The sequence below is a fragment of the Frieseomelitta varia genome, unplaced genomic scaffold, assembly GCF_011392965.1.
Source record: "Frieseomelitta varia isolate USP_RPSP 00005682 unplaced genomic scaffold, Fvar_1.2 scaffold_207, whole genome shotgun sequence".
Taxonomy (NCBI): Eukaryota; Metazoa; Arthropoda; class Insecta; order Hymenoptera; family Apidae; genus Frieseomelitta; species Frieseomelitta varia.
Window position 1 is genome coordinate 154,114 of NW_025109828.1, and position 20,875 is coordinate 174,988.

Sequence of the window (20,875 nt, forward strand, 5' to 3'; positions counted from 1 at the left end):
ATACGTCCAAATATAGGTATTACGACGGAACTGGAATATACATATGCTCATGATAGTTTCTACCACGCGATATACTTTCCACAGGAGTGAAAATCGATTCTCACTTTAAATAATTACGTTGAGAAAACTAAAAGTCACCAAACCGCGAAAACACGTCGTGACTTCGTTCCTACCTTTACGATAACTGTTAAAATTCCCTCCTCGTGACAAACGACGATGCTAAAATCGTCGCTGCAACATTGTCATTACGACCAATCTTTCTCGCAATTCGAATCGGTCAATTTCCACTATACAGCTCTTTAACTCCAACCTAACATATCGATGTTAAAGATGCCAATCCGGTGTTGTTCCCAGTGGAGAATACGACAACGTGGAACGTGGAAAATAAACGTCGGTTCCATTAACTGCCGCCTTCCCCTCTCTGAGCCTCGATAAAGGAACAATTCTTTCCCCAGTTTACCCCTTGGTCATCGCGTATTCTCCCTCCCTTTCGTTACCTTCCAGAGATTAATGGCGCGCCAGATAGAAGCAATTTCGAGGCTTCGTTGACAAACAGAGGCTTCGCGCGAGCCTTCGTCGTAAATGGTCGAGCGATGTCCTGAAAAAGTCTCGACCAAACGCATGGAAAGAAAGTGAACAAGTGTGTGTGTGTGTGTGTGTGTGAGAGACGATCGAATCGGTTTGTGTGCTACGTGTGTGGCGAAAAGGTTCTGCACTGGCTGGTCAGTCCAGAAATCGTAAGCCCGCCACGCTCGATAAGGAGCCAATTACATTTTAGCCGATGCTATCTGCTGGCCAGCAGGCGCGATAGCGGCGGCAAACTAATTGGCCGCGCCAGAAAGGAGATACACCGGCGATAGCCGCGTGAATTACAGAAAAGAAGATGGAAAGAGAAAACAAGGGCGAAGTTTCAGGAGGTAGGACACCCCTGGGCAACCTAGCTAGCAAGGCAGCGGAGAGACAGTGAGAGGGGGGGGGGGAGAGACCTCCGAATATAAGCTTTCCACTTTCCCGTTCCTTTCGTTCCTTCATTCGCTTTTTCCCCTCTTACCCCGTCCTCCGTTCATTGTCCTATCTCCTCCGACGCGCATATAATCGCCGCGGCGAAAGAAAGCCTCGAACGCAATTTCAAAGTTCGAGGCTCGTTTGGCGGCCTGCCAGCGCTCACGTAACTAACTACTTGTTTTGCCAAGCGTGTGCACAGCCTCCCCGCGGCCGGCTAGGCCGTGTAGCCACCGCCGCCACCGCCATCGCCACCACCACCACCACCACCACCGCCGCAGCCACAGCCGCTGGCTGATCCCGTCGATTTTCGAAAAAGGTTAACACCTCGGCTAGCTAGCGCGGATCAGCATTCGACCACGTGGCGACGGACGCGCCTGCGTGCCCCCAGCCTCGAGACCTTACACGGAAATTTCTTCTCTCAGTCTTCCCGTGCCCACCAGTTGGCACGATACCCTCGCCATTCATTGGGCAAAAACCGTTTCGCACTGACGACGCCCGCTTTGACATCGGTTTCACAACCGGTGGAAACGGGAGACGCCACCCGAGATCGTCAAACTCAGCTCGGAGCGCTTCGCGCGAGTACGTGTCGCGCTCGTTTGACCTACAGACGCGGAAAGTCTCTCTCGACGACGATCGTTCGGTAGAGGTTTCGATTAAAACGAATGTACAGCGGCTCCACTCGAATTTGTGCGATCGAGAGAACTTTCTAACTGTTATCTGGGATCATCGATATCGGTTTCTTCGATAGACAGCATCGCCGGCGCCGCGATAACGTGCACGAGGATCGAGCCAGAAAGCCACGACGAGCTCACGCGAGTCTCGATTGCCCGTGGTAAAGGTGCGAGAGTTTCTTACCTCTATGCACGGCATGCGTAGGCTGTGTTCTTGGTCGACAGGTAATATTCCCTGGAGTCGCTTCGTCGCGAACGGACAACAAACAGAAAAAAAAAAAAGGAAAGAAACACTTTCTGCACAATGTTGTGGATCGACGAACGACACTCTAACGTGCAAGGGCACGATTACTCTTCTTCTTGGGGACACCGGCGACGATGCTTGTTGATGAACCGACGGTTGTTCACAGAACGATCGTACAATGCGTGGAAAATTACGAGCCACGAGCGGTCCAATCGGAGCCACGGACGCAGGTGTCAACGCACACCGGTCCTCCGGTCGTGATATCACGATCCCTCTCAGCGCAACGAAGAATCCACCTGTCACTCTGTCGAAACACACCGTGGAATCGAGGACGCGAAGCTTTCGTTCGAAAGCCCGCGCGTCTTGCACGCTCGGCTATTGATCTTAAGCTCCGCTTCGTATCGCGAATCCCGCACCTAACGACTCTCGTGACGCACCGACGACCACACGGTGCAGCTTGACGTCTACCCTCCGGGCCGTACCTCAGTCCGCTCGATCACCGACGAATTCTTCCCTCAACGACACGCAGACGGTGTGACCTTCCCCTGTCATCCGAGAGGGTAGAAGTCCTGGCGCAGTAAGTAACGTGGACGCGGGGAGTACAGTTGCGTCAGTCGTTCGGCTGCTGGTTCCACTTGACCGGAGTGGATCGGAGGCACGACGAGGCAACGACGACGCACGTACAGCCGAGGCGAGACGAGTGCTTCAATTCGCGGTGTCAGTCGATATACGGGGAGCACAGACGCGGCGGCGAGTCTCGCGTAACTGTTCGCTCGGGAACGCGCGGCAATCGACGCGGCTGTCAAAGGTGAGGACAGCAACGAAGCCGGTGTGTAACGAAAACCGACTTTCGGGTCGGACGCGAAAGCACACCGCGCGACACGCAGAACATGTACGAACCACGGCACGAACCGCACAGCACGACGGCGGACGAGCGAGTGGGGCTTTCGAGCTTTCCCCCACTCCGGCTCGGGCCGTGCAGCGGGCCAGAGTGAGCGCGCCTGGCGCGCGAGCGAGTCCGCTGCAAGGGACGGACGGAGGGCGACTGGAGGGGGTGGAGGGGAGCGCCGCGGTGGCCACCTGGTGGGGATGGAAACGCGAAGAGGGAGGGAGAGAGAGAAGCGCGAGAGGGATGGCGCGCGATGCTACGGAAGGGGGGACGGGGAAGGCAGGGGGGACGGGGTGAGCGCGCGGTAGGGGAAGGATAGATGGACGTCAGGGGCGTGAGTGAAGGAGGGGCATCGATATCTCCCCTCTTTCGCCCTACCTCTCGGTGTACAGAGAGCGCAGTCCGCACTCCACGCGACTTTACGAGTGAAACATTTCGCGGGTTTCGCGGACGCTGGGCGTGGGATGGGGTTCCAGTTGCCGGAGGGGGAATGGAAGGGAAACGTAGTGAGGGAAGACAACAGTATTCCCGTTAATTGAACGACTCTCGTGGAGAACGAGAGGGGTGGCGGCAAGATGAGGAGGCCAGGGCGGCGGAGGGGGAGGATTACTCGCAGTAATTACTTATTTTTATTACGCTCCGCCTCTCTCTGCTTTCCCTCCACCCACCTTGGGGTCTCGCTCTGTGTCCCTGTTTCACGACGACGAGAGGACGATGACGACGACGGCCAGGAGGCCGTGGCGGAGGGTGAGAACGACGATGACGACGGGGGACGACAAGGTTCGTTTGCTGTTCACCGTCGTTGGTCAGCGTTATTAAGCCCACTCTTTTTTTGCCTATTACAATCTGCAATAGGTTTATCTCGGCCGAAGGACGTTGCAGCAGCCTGCCAACGCGGCTATTTGGATTATTTGTAACGCGACGAGGTTACAATCGAGTCGAGGTTGTCCGTCGCGCGAGAAACCATGAAAAGAAAAACAAAAAAAAAAAAAAAAAAAGAAAAAAATCGGAACAGCGAGCATTTCGGCTCCGCGTCTCCCTGTGTTTCAACTATGAATTCCTGAAGGTCCCGGACAATGGTTGCCGCGGTAACCGGTGGAAGTGAAAGAACACTTTCAGCTAATTGAACGACCATGGTCCTCGAGAATCCGGAATGGTAGCCGATTACTTCGAGTAATTACTTATTTTTATTACTTTCAGCCTCTTTGCCCCACCCACCAGCCGCGTACGTCACTTATCGCTGGCCAACCACGAGCCCCGTCCTTCATGGACCACCATATTTCGTTGCAGATATCCATTGATACGTGTCGTCGCGTCTTTCGGAGTACGGCTTCCATAGTGTCTCGTCTGATTAACGCCAACGAGACGAAACGTAACCTCCTATCGCCTTTGCGTTTCTGCTCGTGAACGAAATCTCGTAGCAGCGGAATAATTCGTTTTGTTTCGTTTCGATTCGTAATCCGATTGCAGCCGACTTTGTTAAAATTCCACGCAATTCCGAAATCTCGACTCAAAGACGGGAACAGGAACTCGTTCCGTCAACACGTTTCGAATCGAGCGGAGGGAAAAGACCATCGTGATAACCTATTTACGACAGAGCGTCTCTCTGTCGTGTCTCTACGAACGAATTAGCCTTCGATCTTTCAATCAAGCGCAACAGCATTCTTCCATCGGTAATGAACGCGTGCTTCGCGGAACGTCGTCGTCCACCAGCTTCCACTTAATCCAATTGCTAAGCAACCATTTCTTGTTGCACTGCAGTATAGCACTCGTCCAACGTTTAACCGAAAACGCCGATTTATTGGCGAGAGTTGTCACCGATTCGCGTCCGTAATGGCAGGTCGATTTTTTCGGAGATTCTAGCTGAAACAGGCTAGTAAGTAGACATACGCGTGTCTATTTATATTCATCCGCGAAACTGCTTAGCTTCAGCGAGTATGCTAAAACCCGAGTGAGTAGACTCGCGGCCACGGGAAAAACGCGAGTTACGCGCATAAATAGCGCGGCGCGTGCTCTGGAGAAATTATACGACACTTTCAAGTGCTTCCCTTAAAGCGGGATAAAATGATTACTCCGTTTACCGGCCAGACTCCTCGTCTCTCCACTTCCTCCTCCACTTGCTCTTCCCTTCGACCCCTCCTCTCCTCTTATCTCCTCTTTTTTCCACCCTTTTTCTTTCTTTTCTCCTGTTTTTTCTTCTTCTTCTCCTTCTTCTTCTTCTTCTTCTTCTCAAACGAAGGTCTTCGTCGCTGATACGCTCGTTCCTGCCCACTCGGGGGAAATAATAGCGAAATAACGGGCGAAGGAAATGCCACACGATTAACGCGACCGCGCTGACTCGTGCGTTTGTGAAAAGATCTCCTGTCCTTCCTTTCGCGTCGTTGAAAGAGAAGCTCGTCGTCGTCGTCGTCGTCGTCGTCGTCGTCGTCGTCTTCTTCTTCTTCTTCGTCTTCTTCTTCGTGCGCGACTCGCTCGGGTCTCATTAAGTTCCAATTTTAATTGCTGTCCGGCTGCTTTTATACCCCTTTCCCCACCCCTCTTACCGAGCGAAGCTCACACACGTTTGTTTGCATAACGTTCGAGAATTCGTTTTCGCGTCCGGATGCCCGACCATCCTCCTCGTTCCTTCGATCGAAAACGATCGAACATCCAATTAAGCTCTATGTTTGTACTTTGTCGATGGTAATCGGTTAATCGAAACTCGCAACCGGCTGGAACGATTAATTGAACGCCGACGTAGAGCTAATGACTTTCGTCATCGTCGCGTCATCTTCGATCGCGCGTGGACGGGTAGGAGGGGAACGAAACTTGCTGCGTTTTTGCTGAAAGATGTTTTGGTTATCATTTTTATTCGTCTGCGATCTTTTCTCGATCGATGCTCTTGTTTCACGTCTGCCGCTGATTTTAAGTCACTAATTCATGAAATGAATGACGTAAACGAGTTTTGAAATAGCGCGGAGGATAAACGAAAGTGGTTCGCGAAAGTGCTCGCAGATTTACTTTCATGTAGAGAAGTCGTCTTTGAACGCATCGAACCGAACGTTGCATTTTAGGGTTTCATCAGCATTTCAACGCAAATATTATTGTGAACTTTGGATTAGCCAAAGAATAGTTGCGTTTCTTTTCCAACGTATGGACATATATCTCGAAATGTAACCAACTTTATTTTAAATCGGAAATTCATTCTGCATACCGATGGCTGATTGTTCAAGGTTGTTTTAGGGAAAGAAACTGCACGATCTCGTTTGGCGTCGATATCAAAATGGAAAGAAGTCAAGAAGCTCCGAAACTAGGACAGTGTCAGAAGAGATTTCGCTAAATTTCGACTGCTAAATTGATTTTCAGTTTGCTAAATTTGCTAAATTGATTTTCGAATCGTTCTTGTTTCTTGTCGAAAGAACGCGGAATCATAAAGTTGCCATAAAAAAAAAAAAAAAAAAAAAATAGCAAAAGGTGATCGAACAAAGTGGACAATGTATCGTCCAACAAAGCTTTTGTTTCTCGTGAAACATTCATCTGCAAGCATACATATAAAAAAAAAAAAAAAGCGACAGTTACTTCTTGTAAGGCAAATCTGAAAACGTACGTTGAAAAATCAGATCAAACCTCGATCTGCCATTCGATCTCGTGGCTCATTTCTTCAGCAGTCTCCTCGATTATTCGACAATCCCGCGCCTTCCGTACGTTCCATAAATCGCGTCACTCTCCGAGACAAGTAAATAAAACTTCATCATCGACGCGATTAACAGCAGCACGTCGATATTTCGCAGATCAGGCGAGTCTGGGGATCCCCCTCTCCTCTGTCCCCTGCTTCACTTTTCTGGTGGTTTTCCTACTCAGCGGCGCGAGCAAACAAAGAAGGGGGACGCGAATCGAAATTACAGCGCGCGCGAGCGCTCGCCGACTCGATTATCCGATTTTAATTCGTTCAATTATCCCATGATTAATTACTTCATTAATTGCGATCTACTTACTCCGGCGGACGTGCGCGCGACGTCAGAGGGATCGTCGCTGGGACGACGTCATAATGCACTTTTAATAATTGACGCGGTAAATAGCAACGCGAATGAATTATTTCGCTCACGTCTGAAATGATTAAAACATCCCGGCAGCCGGGTATTTCGGGACAACGATGAGTTCCCGCCGCCGCCGTCGTCGTACGAATTTACATCGAACTCGAAATAATTAGAGGATCGCCTGCACCTGGTAATTGTGCATCTCGTTCGATAAAGGCCGTCGTGGGGCACATCTAACAGCACGATGCGATGGAAACGACATCAGATCGGGCATCGGCGTGTCCGCGTTGTTGCGTGCATTTTAATGGAAGTGCGAGGTCCCCCGCTCGATGGCAACAGCCAACGGAATCGACGTGGCTGCTCCTCCACGACTGGTCACACGAACGTTTTGTCGATCAGACAACGATTGCCAGCTGTTTGTATGCGAGACCGTACCTCGAGGACGAGGCGTTTATTACCGCTAACGTGTTGCGAACGATATACGGTTATTGTACGGTTATACGCCGCTCGGAAATATCAATGGAATCCCTCGTTCGTTATCCCTCGTCGCAAACAGTTTCTGCAGACTTCGCTACACCTGACTTCGTTAATTTAGTTGTTTCCGTGCCATTTTTCCTCCCGCGACGAGTACACTCGAGAGAAAGTGAACGAAATTAAAATAAGAAACGGTGGGAAACGTTAGACACATGATCGGTCGATACACGGTCGAGTTAATATTTATTTCCGGATGGATACCAAACGTGTCAAATCTAACCGATCTAACAACCGTATAAATTTCGCCGGGAACAATCCCTTAAAACACGACGGCGCAACGAATAGAGAATACGTGCGCGAGTAAAACGAAGGAAAAAGCGTACGAAGCACGGGAAAAGCGCGGGCGAAAAATTCGAATATGTTTTACGACTATAGAGCCGCTCGGTACAAAAGCTGACCAGCTTCCCGTATTTTCCCGCGCGTCGTCGTTCGTCGAAATTCTAATTTCGCGCGGAAGAATATTTCACGCTACGAGCGTGTGTGCGTGCGTGTGTCCTCTCTCTTTCTCTCTCTATCTCTCTCATCCTTTCTTTTTCGTCCACAATTTTCTCTCTTTTTTTTTTTTTTTTTTTCGTTCATTCTGCCGCCAACTCACGGCTTCAAACTCGTTCGTCGTAGAGCTCGCCAGCGCGATCGGGCTCCGCTTCATTGTTACACACTCCCCTGTGCACCCGTCTATTATTATTATCGTTTCTCCACGCTATCGTTTCGGGACCATAAACAAGTCGGCGTTCGTCGACGCACAATACCACGAAACAATGGCCGCGACTGATTGATCCTTAACTTTTAAAGTGGCGCCGGGTAACGCGCCGCGCATTTGCCGTTCGCTGCTGCAGGCCGAACCACCACGGACACCGGCAAACGAAACGTACAAGCGGGTTAGGTATACCCGCGTATCGATGCCTGCGAACTTATCCGAAAGCGTTTTCAATTTGCATACCGTAGGAAGTCGTGGCACGCCATTGTCGCGTTTCGTCCGTAGGCGCCGAGCACGACAGCCGTTTGTTCCCCTCGACGTCTCTATTATTCGCTAGGCGCACTGTAAATCCTGGCCACGAATATTTCTCTCTTCCTTCCTTTTTTTTCTTTCTTTTTTTTCAACGACGCGTGCGTGTTGGGGAACAAAGAATTAGCCACTTCTTTCCTGCCACTGCGAATTTCTTGACAGAGAGAATGGACTTGATGCCCTCCGCGATTTTATCAGCGAAACCTCTCTGTCTCCTTCTGGGTTAATCGCGGTCCAAATTCTCACTCCTGAATATTTTCCGAGTCTGCAAAATTTCAAAGACGAATTTCAAGGACGTCCACTTGGAACGTTTCGCGAGTCGTCACTGAGACGATTTCACGGTGCCAGAATTTCCTTCGGTCGTCAGCGCGCGCGTTATTAGAATTCCCGAATGTCCCTGTCTAATCCAATCGAATACGGTAGAGATAAGGGAAGTGCAAACGAAAACAGCGGGTAAGCGCTAACTCTCATTACCAGCTAGCCTCTGGTCGGTTGTCGTTTCACCGGAGGTACGGCGAGCGCGTCGCAATCTTGTCAAAACTTTTATCTGGACTCGGATCGGGACCGGCTCGAGGAAAACACCGAGGCCCGAAGGATCCCCCGGTGGCAGACAATAGGCGAATCCCTGGAAAGGATCCGCGCGGTGGCCGTGAACGAGCAAAAAGGTGGCAAGGGGGTAAAAAAAAAAAACAGGCAGAGAGTTGGTGGTTTCGGATAATTGCAGCGGATAGCTCGAAAAGGTGCCGACCGGCTAAGGACAGGCACGCTTGTCAGGAGGCATTAGGATATCTATCGCGAGCCACGGCGATATCCTGGAGCGGCCGAGCACTCGTTAGGACGACTTAGGATTGTTTCCTCGTAATCCAATAAGGATAAAATTCCGAAGCCTCCGGGGACTCGATTGTCCTTCGTGGGATATACATCGAGTTGGCGAAAGAGTAACTTCGTTTTTTTTTTCTATTCTAATAGATTTTTCTATCCTTACAGACTCTTTGCACTCCAAACTTTTTTTTAATTATATCATTATTATTATTACTTCTTTTCTTTTTGGCAATTTAACTGACAATTAAATTTAAAAAATCGAGCGTGACTCGAACATAAGAGCTCCTCTCAAAATATAGAAACTGCTGTCGAGTTTTACACTCGACAAAGGAGTGCAAAGGGTTAAAATGTAACTGACTTTATTTCAAATGGCCGATTCATTCTGTGACTATCATAAGCACAGTTGAAAATAGGATATTAACTGTCACTAATAGACTGATACGATGAACTATGAATTACCTTTAATAAATAGAACAGGACTGCCAGTACTTTATCAACAAAGCTCAAACTAAATCGCACGATCTTTTGCCGGACGGTCGCACCTTCTTGCCCGCAAACTTCCGAAGATCATTACGAGAGCCGCGAGGAGGGCTCGCGAGCCTCGTAAACTCGCCTCGTAAAAATCTCCAAAATACACGCACCCCCTTACATGGTAGCGTCGCGTAGGCGGTTGTCATATCCCTGTAAAATCATGAGCCACTAAAAATCTGACTGTTTCTGACTTGTTTCCGCGGCAAATTTACAACGGTCGTATCCGCGCGGTGTGTGCGCGTCGGTGTGAATCCGCGCGTCACGCGGCGTTTCAATACTTTTTCAAAAACGTTTACGAAGAGCGACTCGAACCTCTCTGGTCAACCATCCTTTGCTCACCTTTCTCTCTCTTTCTCTCTCTCGTCTCACGAGTTTCGATACGTACCTTCCCTCCCTCCTCCCCCTTATTTGCATTCCGGTCGCGTCGATGAACGCCTTGTAACGATCCGCTAAACTACTTTCCGCAGGGACGCGTTGCTTACTTTGTTACCTTTCGTTTGACTGTCTACGTGGCTGGAAGTTTGATCGTTGAGACACGACGATCGGCGAAACGAAGGAATCGCGGTGTTAATTTCGGTTAGCCGCGGACATCCTTTCGTCCGCGAGTTAATAACACAACCGGACGCGATGGAATTTGATAAAAGTTCTCCGAACTTGCGCGATTTCGAATTTTCATCGTCTACGCACGTTGGATACATCGAGAACGGAAGGTCATTTCTCTGGATGTTTTTCGTAGCGAGAACGAGTGAAAATGGGATATCTGAAGTGAACGGTTCGGTTTTGGTTGTTTTGATTTTCAATTTCTTCCTCGATGGATCGTGAATTGTATTTTGAATTGTCTATTGAATCTCGAAATTAGTTAATCAGAAATTCTGTTCTCAAAAGACGATTGGATACGTAGCCTTGTACCTGAACGAAAGAAGTGTGAAAAAAATATTTGAAACGTTTCCGCGCATAATTTTCTCACGCTGTTTCTTTCTGTAGCGAGAGTGATCGACGATCTGGAACCAAACTGGTTTTAACTTTTCTATAATTTGCGAATTATATTTTGGATTTTCTATTGGACCTCGAAATTACGAAAATATGAGAGAAAGAATGTTTCCACACACAATTTTCTAGGTGCTTTTGTAGAGAAAATGATTGAAAATCTAAGGCCAACTTTTCGAGAACACGCGAATGATATATTATTTTGAATTTTCTATCGAACCTTGAAATTAGGAAAATTCTATTCTCAAAGGAGCATGAGATACGTGGTTACATCGAGATATCCGAATCGAGGAGTTGACAAACGTTGAAAATGAAGTTTTTGCTTATTGTCGAATTGTGCGACATTGTCGAAGGCTACGAGAGAACATCTGTACATCCTTTTGCTGAAAAATCGACGCGGTAAGAGCACGAAGCCGAACGGGTTTCGCTACTTGTTTGTTCTCTCTCTGTCTCTCTCTTTCTCTCTTTCTTCTCAGTTTCAAATTAGGGATGCTTTCCATTTGCCTGACGTTTGCCCCGCCCTGCGGCAGCTCCTACGGTAGCAGCCTGTTCGAATTCCAAACTGACCTGTCCGCTGAACAACCCACCGACTTGGCGTGGGGTCTAGCCGCCCGCTTTTTAAAAATCCTCCTGCAAACCTTCCAGCAGCCAGAAACGGGTACATTGTCCATCGTGAGTATAATTTCACGTGGCGAGCCGAGACGGACAGATATTTATGACAATTCGCAGCCAGATGACACAGCAAAGTTACTTGTCATTCCTCAACTTGTTCCTTCTTCTGCTTTCTTTTCACGTTAGTGAATTAACAAGACTGATCGAGGGCATTAAGAGATGTACTTCATTTTGAGAATAATTCAATCGCAGAATCACGAGATTATATTTTCTATTTCTTTATTCGCAATAATATTCGCTCAACGCAGTTCACCACGACTCGCGCTGTCGAGGTTTATTTCTCGACACTGCCAACACGCTGAACAAGCACTGAAAAAGGGGGAAAAGGATTCTCTCGGCCAAGTACCCAACTAAGCCCAAGAACGACTTCCGAGGCTACGTACGTATATTCAAACGTAGCGCGCAATGTTCAACTGCGGATCGATAGAATTAAGAACTATATGTGACCAAAAGCGATCGAAGGAGAAACGAGGAACGTGCAAAGAAAGAGAAAAATAGAGGGAACAGGCGGGGGACGAACGTAGGGCAAACGGAGGAAGGAACACGCCAACGAGAATATTGAAAAGCGGTCCTACAAACGCGATCAAGAGGGCCAATTACCCCTGGGGTGGGGAAGAAGGAGGAAGAGGAGGAGGGCACCCCGCGCGTACGTGTACCGAGCACGTATTTTATCTACGTGCCTTACGCGAACACTCGAAGCGCACTCGAGTCACCGCGAGTGCTCGCATACGAGCCGCGCATTCGAACGTTCGTCGCTAAATTTACCTGCTCGCTCGTACGTTCTTTCTGGAGGAGCCAGGATACACATAATGCCCGCCTAGCTACGTACCCGCGCGCCCGTGCACGGCTCTCATTGTACCGCCGCCATACATCCAAGCCCGAAGGGGGTACGGCGTCGAGTTAAGGGTAGCTCCGCGACGACCACCGTCGTCGGGAACATTTATCCGATCAAATTTGCCGGCGAATCACTCTTACGAGCGGAATTCCCTCCGGTCTTTCTTTCTTTCTCTCTCTCTTACGCGCGCTGCGTAGAGCGAGAACGGTAGTAAAAGTTGCGGAGGGTGAAACGATGGCTGGTTTGTCCGATCGAGGACAGTTTTCGTGGCTTGGTGGCTTCCTACAGCGGAAGGAGATAGAGAGACGCGTTTGTGCGGAATCTCGCGTCGCAAGAACGGCGACGTCACGATAACGAGATGGGTAAACGGAGAGAAAAATATGTATATGTGTATATATTTCACGACTGCGAACGATTCGAAGACTGAATCACGCACCGGATCGTCTGCAATGAAAAATTTCATGGCTCAGAATTTGGCAATTGGAAGTTGCTGTCTCGCAACTTCTTGATTCAATTTCTTTCGAGAGAAGCTTAGAAACGTAGAGAAACGAAGCGAGATTCATTCGTCTTAGATGAAGTGGGTACCGCGAAGGACACCGAAGGAAAAGCGGGGTCGGTTAATTAATCGGCGAGCCATTCAGTCGGATGTTTACGCGGGGTGCATTGTGATCCTCCGGATGAAAACAAAATGGGGGAGGGCCAGTGAAAAGGATCTCGTTGGCGGAGATTAAATTGGCCAGTGGCGCAATCTTGACGGGAGGGGAGGGGGGGGGGGCGCCACTGAAATCTTAATTCAAGCTGCCGCGCCATTGGCATAGGAGAGCGTGTATGTAGTAAGCTCTTTGAAAAGCGGCTCGTTTTCAACGGAACCTTACGATTGTTGCCCCGTCGCCGTACGCCCGCTTACAAACACGTTACACACACGGTTAGGTAATTATATTTACCTTCGCAGTTTTATTATTTACGGCCCAACGGACGGGGTTGCCTTGTTCGTCACCCCCCCTTTCGCCCCTAACTTCGCCCCCATCGAGGATTCCCGTCTCTTTCTCTCTGCTCGATGATCGACCAACTGAAATGGGAAATAATACTTTGGGAAACCGACGACGATCGGTTTCGATTTTGGTTTCGTAAACAGTTGGCTAAATGAAGAATACGATAAAATTTATCCGAAACATCGATCGTTCGAGCTTCGATCACGCGACACAAACAATGTTTTCATCTTGGAAGTGAGCCGTGAATCGTTTCGTTTAAAGTGAACTGCTTTCGTGAAAATACGATCAAACGGTGCTGAATTAAATATTATTGAACTTTTAAAGAAAAGAGTGAAGAACATTGAAGAACGTTAGAAACTGTGCAATTAGCTACATTAAAGGTGGTGAATCAATATTATTAGAATTTGATAACAAGAGAAATTTTCATCTGTAGAAGCTCGGAAATAGAAATTCAAGAGAAAGCTCAGAAAACTTTCAGACATGTTCCCTTTTACGTAATAAACATTCGTATTGTATTTGAAAATTGTTTAATTTGATCACAGATTTTGATTCTTCCATGCTGATTATCCGAAAAGCCGCTCGTTCGAGTGGATTTCTCTCCCAATTAGTTCGGACAATTGACGTTCCATCACGCAGTTGAATTTCAATTCTGTCTACTAACGACACGCGCGTTATAAAATGGACAAAGGTCCAACATCTTGAGAAAACACTCGTAGTTCCGTAATCTCAGCTGATTCTACCAAACGTTGCGACGTTTATTCTACGATTCACCGTCAATCGCGAGACTCGATCGGCAGAAAAAGAGTCGGAGCAACGGAAGGACAAAGGATTCTCGGAAGAAATCGCTGGAATTCAGTGGCCGTGGTGGGACGATCCGTGTCCTGGCGGGAAATACAAAAGATACGGCAGGCGAATCGTATTTTCCGAAGAGAAAGAGAGAGAGAGAGAGAGAGAGAGAGAGAGAGAGAGAGCGAGCTAGCTACGGAACGAACCCGGGGAATCGACAGGGCGGATTAATTCGAAAATGAACCTCGTAAAGGTTAAAGTGCTTAACGAAGTTCGGTATCAATGTAGCCCGTTAGCTAAGTGCGCGGCTGCCACGCTGTTTTCGAGATCAAAGGGTTAATTAAACGCTTTCTTTACGGGGCCCCCGCTGTTGCCTCCCAACCTCACCTGCTAAATCTGTTTTGTGAAGTCCCAACGGCGATACTGAAGTACACCCCCGCCCTCTTCCCTCCTCCTCACCCTCTCCTCCTTGCCGCCCCTGTCGATAGGTCGTGCACGTGCGGCTTTAGACTACGTTCACACGCGATAGTCTCGCCTCTAATTGGACCCTCGGTCGGATCGAACCGTAAGTCGCTTGGAAATTGAATTTTTCCACACAGCCCCCCCCCCCTCCTCCTCCTCCTCTCCCCCCACCTGTTTCATTTTCTTTTCATTTTCAAAAAGGAAACCGGAAGACAACGGAACGGAGTCGATACTCGCGTCGAGTGAATATTATCCTTGACTTTGCGAATCCTCCGTCTGGTTTTCTGATCTTTGCGCCGATGAGAAATTGTATGCGCGGATTCAAACTGATGTATGTAACTTCGTGAAGAAAGATCGTGCGACGATGGAAGATTTTTTTTTTTTTTTTTTTTTTTTGCAACTAGATCTACCGTCAGTTTGAAGTTCGACGGCATAAAATCTATTGCACGACAAAGAAATCTTAGCATTTCCGTCATCTGACGCCAATATTCAAAGTCCAATAAAATCACGCTGCAAGTTTTGAGAAGTAGTTGAGCAAAGAGAAAGTTTCAATCTTCAAGATCGCAGCGGAAAAAATTTCCTAACGTCTTCACATAGGTTCGAATTTTTTTGCTTTTGAATTAAAAGCGACTCTCCGAGGTGACAAACGCGACTGTTAAAGCAGAGGCTTCACGCTTTACGACGAAATACTTTCTTATACCTATATACGTATGAAAATCATCGACAATTTTTGTAGAATCATCGACAACCGTGTAGTTCATGCACTTTACTGTTATTGACTTTGTCTATGCGTGTTTGTCTATGTGTTTGTCTACGTGAATTTTTCTACGACAGTCGGGGCGTTTCTCGCGCTTATTTAAAAATTCAAGTCCCATTAGGGCAAGGTTCACATTCATAATAAGTCCCGGTCGACAAGGCGCCCTATTATTATTATACGGAGGGTTCGGAAGCCAATCAGTGTAAGTGAGTCTTTCATTAAAGATGACATATGTCGCGCAAATACCCCCTCGTTGTGAAAACCTTCGACGCACGGAATAGTTCGGTCGTTATATTATAACGACTAAGTTAATGATTATATTATGACTAAACTGCGCCGTGCTTTGACGATGAAATTATGTTTGCACGACACGGGTCATTTTTAATGAAACACTGCCTGTACACTAATTGGTTTATGAACCCTCTATACCCATATATATATATATATACATATATGTGCTTCTTTCGTAATTATCACACCAGTTGTCAACGTTTTTGTCATATTTCTGACAGTTTGTAATTCGTACGAAGTATCGAACGATTGCTATCATCGTGCAAAAAATTTGACTACCGAAGGATCGTATTTGGGATTCGACGCGCAATCGTGTCGAAAGTTACCGAGATAACAACGACTAGGAGACTGTAAAACGAGACGACTATGGAAAAGCAACGCAACGTGCACGTCGGGCTTGGACGTTAAAACTGCGCCGCGATGATGACGATAACGATAATAAAGAGTAGTGCCGGCGTAAAGCACGAAACGAAACACCCTCGTGGGGCGCGACGTTTCGAGGGTGTCGCGGATAAAACAAACGAAAAAAAAAAAAAAAAGAAGAAAGGAAACACACGAGCTTTCGAGTCCTCTCGCAACATTTGCCACACGTGAGGGACGATTGCCATTGAGAGACGATTTGTGGACACTGGGGAATAATAATTGCAAAGGAAACAATTATCTTTGCAGGAATTGCCTTCCAGAATTCGCCAGTTCACACTTTAATTACGAAAATTACGTAACCCATAAATGATAATTCAAATGTTTCGTCGCGAGAGAACTCTAGTATAGAGAATTCTATTTACATTTACACGTATTTACGTATAAAACGTATTTGTATTTGTTTCACATTTTTATGTATATTTAAACAAATTCCAAACGCGAGCTTTTGTACCAGATATCCTGCTTTCCACTTCTAATTTTCACAATTTCCCTCCTCGCCTGCTTTCCCCAATTCCGATCCCAAGTTCAAAAACGGCCGTCACGGATTAAAAAAAAACACCATCAGGAAGAATTATCGACACCCGCGTCTGGCGATCGTTTTTCAAACGCGTGGAACACGCGAGTCTCGGGTCTGCGCTTACCTCGCGAATTACCCCAATTTCGCCCGGCCCTCGGCGTTGCAACCCCTTTTTTACGATCGACCTAACGATAACACGCGTCAGACGACGCGCGTGGTTCGACAGACACACACACACACACCCATACGGGAGCATCACGGCGCGAAATCGTTTTTTCTATTGTTGCCGCAAGTGCTCGATAACGGCCAGAGGATAATGATACACGTAACCATTCGCGATATCGCATTACGCGGTGTCGCCGCATTGTTTTCCCGCGCGTTTCGGTCTGGCCCTTCGCCGCCGAATGGCCCAGACGGTGTCCCGCCGCCCCTCTTTGTAACCTCGTTGCTTTTCACCACGCCATTTTCACGTTTTACGATCGTCAACGTGCTTGTTAATGTCGGCTAATTTCAAAGTCGTCACCCACGCTCGCGACGAGTTCCCTTTCGAAACAGCTTTTATCAGTTTCTCGAAAGGATTTTGTCTCTCGATGACACCGTGTTGCACTGTATTTGCAAAGATGTACGAAAGAGATCGTTCTGTTTCGCGAAATCATCGCGGAGCTTGTTTCGTTTGGAATCATTGGCACTTTAACAGTGACTTATTAACTGTTTAACTCCGTTCCAGGAAAAGGAACACTGCCCCGTTTGCTTTTGAGCAATCATTCGATGGGACGTCGACAAACGACGTTGTAACGTTCGATAATGAAGGCATACTTGTCGGGATTAGCTATGGACGGATCGAGGGCTGAAGCTATGCGGACGTTATTCATCATCGTGCGATAGTTTACCAGGGGGAGGGGGCAGATCGAGTCTCTCTAGAGGGAGAGAAGCGGCACACCTGGAGCAGAGCACGTCATCGCCCGAAGAAAGCCTGTCACGGTCTTTAAGAGCGTTATTCGACGTTTTCCGAGGTTTTTAGCCTCGGAAGGAATTCACGCAGCGCGCCGGTCAGGCCACCGGTTGTCAGCGATCGTTTGCCTCAAATTCACCGCGTTCCCTTTTCAATGCCGATCAGAGCGGCCCGATTGTCAAGACTCACCAGACTGTGAAAGACACGGGGCGATATTCCATAGGAATCTCATTGGGTCCCGATGGCCTACCGATCGTCGCGCCTCGTCTCTCGCCTTATTCGTAATCGAACAAACAGCGTTCGTCAATTCGAGAAAAAATAAAAAATAAAAAACCGCCACGGGAAATCGTTTTCGGAAGAACGTCTCCCTCGTTCGTAATCTTCGAAACGTCCAGACAGTCGATGTTCGTCCGCCGACTTTTAATCCGCCGAATATGAGAAAGTTGATTTTAGCAACCGGTAGGAATGGCCGAGCAGCTCGAGGCAACGAGGGCCGAGGCGGGGAGGAAAATCGGACGGAACGGGGGCAACGGATAGATGAAACGCGACATGGAGCCACAGCTAGACGATTCTGCTTGTCCCTGGGACGGAAGTGACGTCGCAGGCACCGACGGAAATTCGTAGTGGAAATTCCGATGGGTTCGAGAGGTCGAGGAAGGGAGAGAAGAGGGCAACAATCAGGGTAGACCCGGCATTACGTCCCATTCATCCCCTGCCGCCGCCCCTTACCACTCTCGAACCGTATTTGGCTGACAATTCTTCATTTGCGTGCAGCAAACTCTACGAGCGCGCCGCGGCATAGCGAAAGGTTTAAACGGCTCGCAAAAGCCGGCTAAATTCGACTCCAATTTGCCGGCTCATTCGTGCAACGATCGGAAACAAAATGCCTCGACCGTTCGTTCTTTTCTCTCTCTCTCTCTCTCTCTCTCTCTCTCTCTCTCTCTCTATTTCTTTCTCTCTTTTTTAGCTGCGAACACAGAGCCGCAACGTTCCGCTGACCGAACCCCCCCGTGGCCTATCGATACGCGCCTTTCCAAATCAACCCGCATTGTCTTCCATGCGAATTTTTGATGCCAACTCTCGTCCCAGCTACGTTAGTTTTTTTTTTTTCATTTCTTTTTTTTTCAATCCCTCCTCCATTTGTCTTAGGCTACAGTTGCAACGGATGATGAACTGTCATTCTCGCGAATACACCACGGAGCAATCGAAAACGATAGATAGATAGATTCTTACGAGTGTGTTGTTCTTTGATCTTCGGATGTTTTATTCTCTCAAAACGACGGATTTCCTACGAGCGTCAGATGAATTTATACACGACAACGCTGATTCTCCGAATGGGGAATCAGCGTTCCAAAATCGCCCCAAGGGAAACAAGAACATACATACGTCGTCAAGTTAAGAATCACTTCGAGACCACTGATTACAGGGAATCGCATCTCAACACTGACAACAACCCTATAGCTATGAAACAACTCTACAAACTAAAAAAAAAAAAAAGAAACACAATATCCAATTTCTTGACAGTAATCAAACCTGACATGTTCGTAACGAAATTAAGCTGATTGATCACTTAAGTTAGGTATTAAATTAATGGGATTTACGAATACACTTCTGATTCTCACGTGTGACACATTTCAATCTAAGCGGCCAATAAGAAGGCAAAAGTTTCATTGGTTCGTCTTTTGACAGCTCGCTTCTTTCGTCAAACTCAAAGACATTGTTACCATTTATGTTAGGTTTAGGTTATTAGGTATTAAATTAGATATTAACAGGATTTCGTCGACGAACACACGGTTCCGGTTGTCACAGATGTGCAACAGATTTCAATCTAAACGGTTAATAAGAAGGCAAAAGTTTCGCTGGCTTCTCAGTTTTGGCAACTCTCTTTCGTCAGGCTCAGAGACACTGCTACCATCTAAGTTAGATTTAGGTTAGATACTAGATATTAAACTAAGTATTAACGGAATTTAGTCGACTAATACACTTTTGGCTGTGACGGATGTGCGACAGATTTCAATCTAACAATCGAAAGCGACTGAAATGGTGCGCAATAGTTTCGTTGGTTCGTCTTTTGGCAGGTCGGTTCTTTCGCCAGGCTCAGAGACATTGCTACAACAGGGTCAGGCGGGCATTTCGTATGGCACAGTTAGGTGTACATACATCGACGTCACTCAACGGCAGTATTGTCAGAAGCTGACTAGCCTACCATCCGGGAATACGAAATTCGGCGGTGGTACGGCCGCGATATTCCCGTCGCCCACGACTTTTACTCAGTCGCACGCGCGCAATCTCTGAGGACGCGTGACGCGGTCGCCAAATATTTCCTTTTCCCCGGGCCACCTTGTTTCCCCTGATTCTATTCATCGAACGTCGCGATTGTTTCTTACAGAGTCGACCGGCATACAGTCTCGTCGAACGTCGTTCGCCGGACAAATGTATTCAGTCAGCCGGCTTTCTTTATTTCTCCCTTTGTTCCGGCTGCTTTTTCCCCCCCCCCCCTTCTCCCCGTTTTCTCGAGTACGGCTCGATTTAGCGCGGAATTTTAACCAGGCAAGTGTGAAACGTTTCAATGCTCCTGCCTCCCGGCACGAGGAATCACGATCTTTGTTTCGATCGAAACAACGATTTTCTTTCGGGAAAGAGAAACTTTTTCCCGATCGAATTACAACATTTTCAAGAAATTTTCGGGCAAATCTAAAATTCTTCTTGAAAAGTTGTTCGAGTTTGAAGAGAACACTCACGTTCGAGTAATTTTAGTTTCGACTACGTATCGCAGATATTAACCTCTTGCGTTGGAATGACGTGCCACGCACGTCGAGAATTTTTTTGTCCCAAAATTGTAATACTTTCTCAGTTTTAAGTATGTTTAACTAAAACAAAATAGCCAAAAGAAACAATAAATTTATTACTTGTCAATAATTTCTATCCAGGCGATGTTATACCGACGAGTTCGAAAAGAAAGCGACGAATTATCGTATACAGTTTGGTCACTCGTTATGGTCCGCAATCTGTTGCAAGCGCAAAGGGTTAACTTCTTGCGCTGGAATGACTTGACCCACGCACGTCGAGAATTTTTTTGTCCCAAAATTGTAATACTTTCTCAGTTTTAAGTATGTTTAACTAAAACAAAATAGCCAAAAGAAACAATAAATTTATTACTTGTCAATAATTTCTATCCAGGCGATATTATACCGACGAGTTCGAAAAGAAAGCGACGAATTATCGTATACGAGTTTGGTCACTCGTTATGGTCCGCAATCAGTTGCCAGCGCGAGTGGTTAAATCTCTTAGAGCTTGAGAAATTGAAACAACAAGTATCGTAGCAAGTTTCAAACTTAAACAGCGTGTGAACGTAAGAATTGTATAAGCAATCGTGACTCACTCTTAAGTTCCGAAGAATCTCGGCGTCGAAGAGAAGACTCAACCCCTGGTTTTCATTGTACGTGCGTGTTGATGTTGATTTCTGAAACGAGAGACAGAGGG

General features: G+C 47.5%; 1 protein-coding gene across 4 annotated transcripts in view; it reads right to left on the reverse strand.

Annotated features, from left to right (window-relative positions):
- LOC122527025 (protein pygopus-like) overlaps nt 1-20,875 on the reverse strand; it is a 154,283-nt gene that overhangs the window by 94,978 nt on the left and 38,430 nt on the right. For 2 of the 4 annotated variants that reach the window (XM_043650808.1, XM_043650807.1), the window contains exon 2: nt 20,775-20,855. The gene's annotated coding sequence lies outside the window, so the exon portion shown is untranslated. Of the gene's footprint in view, nt 1-1,860; nt 2,845-20,774; nt 20,856-20,875 lie in introns of those variants that run through there. The other 2 variants (XM_043650806.1, XM_043650805.1) reach the window with 1 other exon arrangement.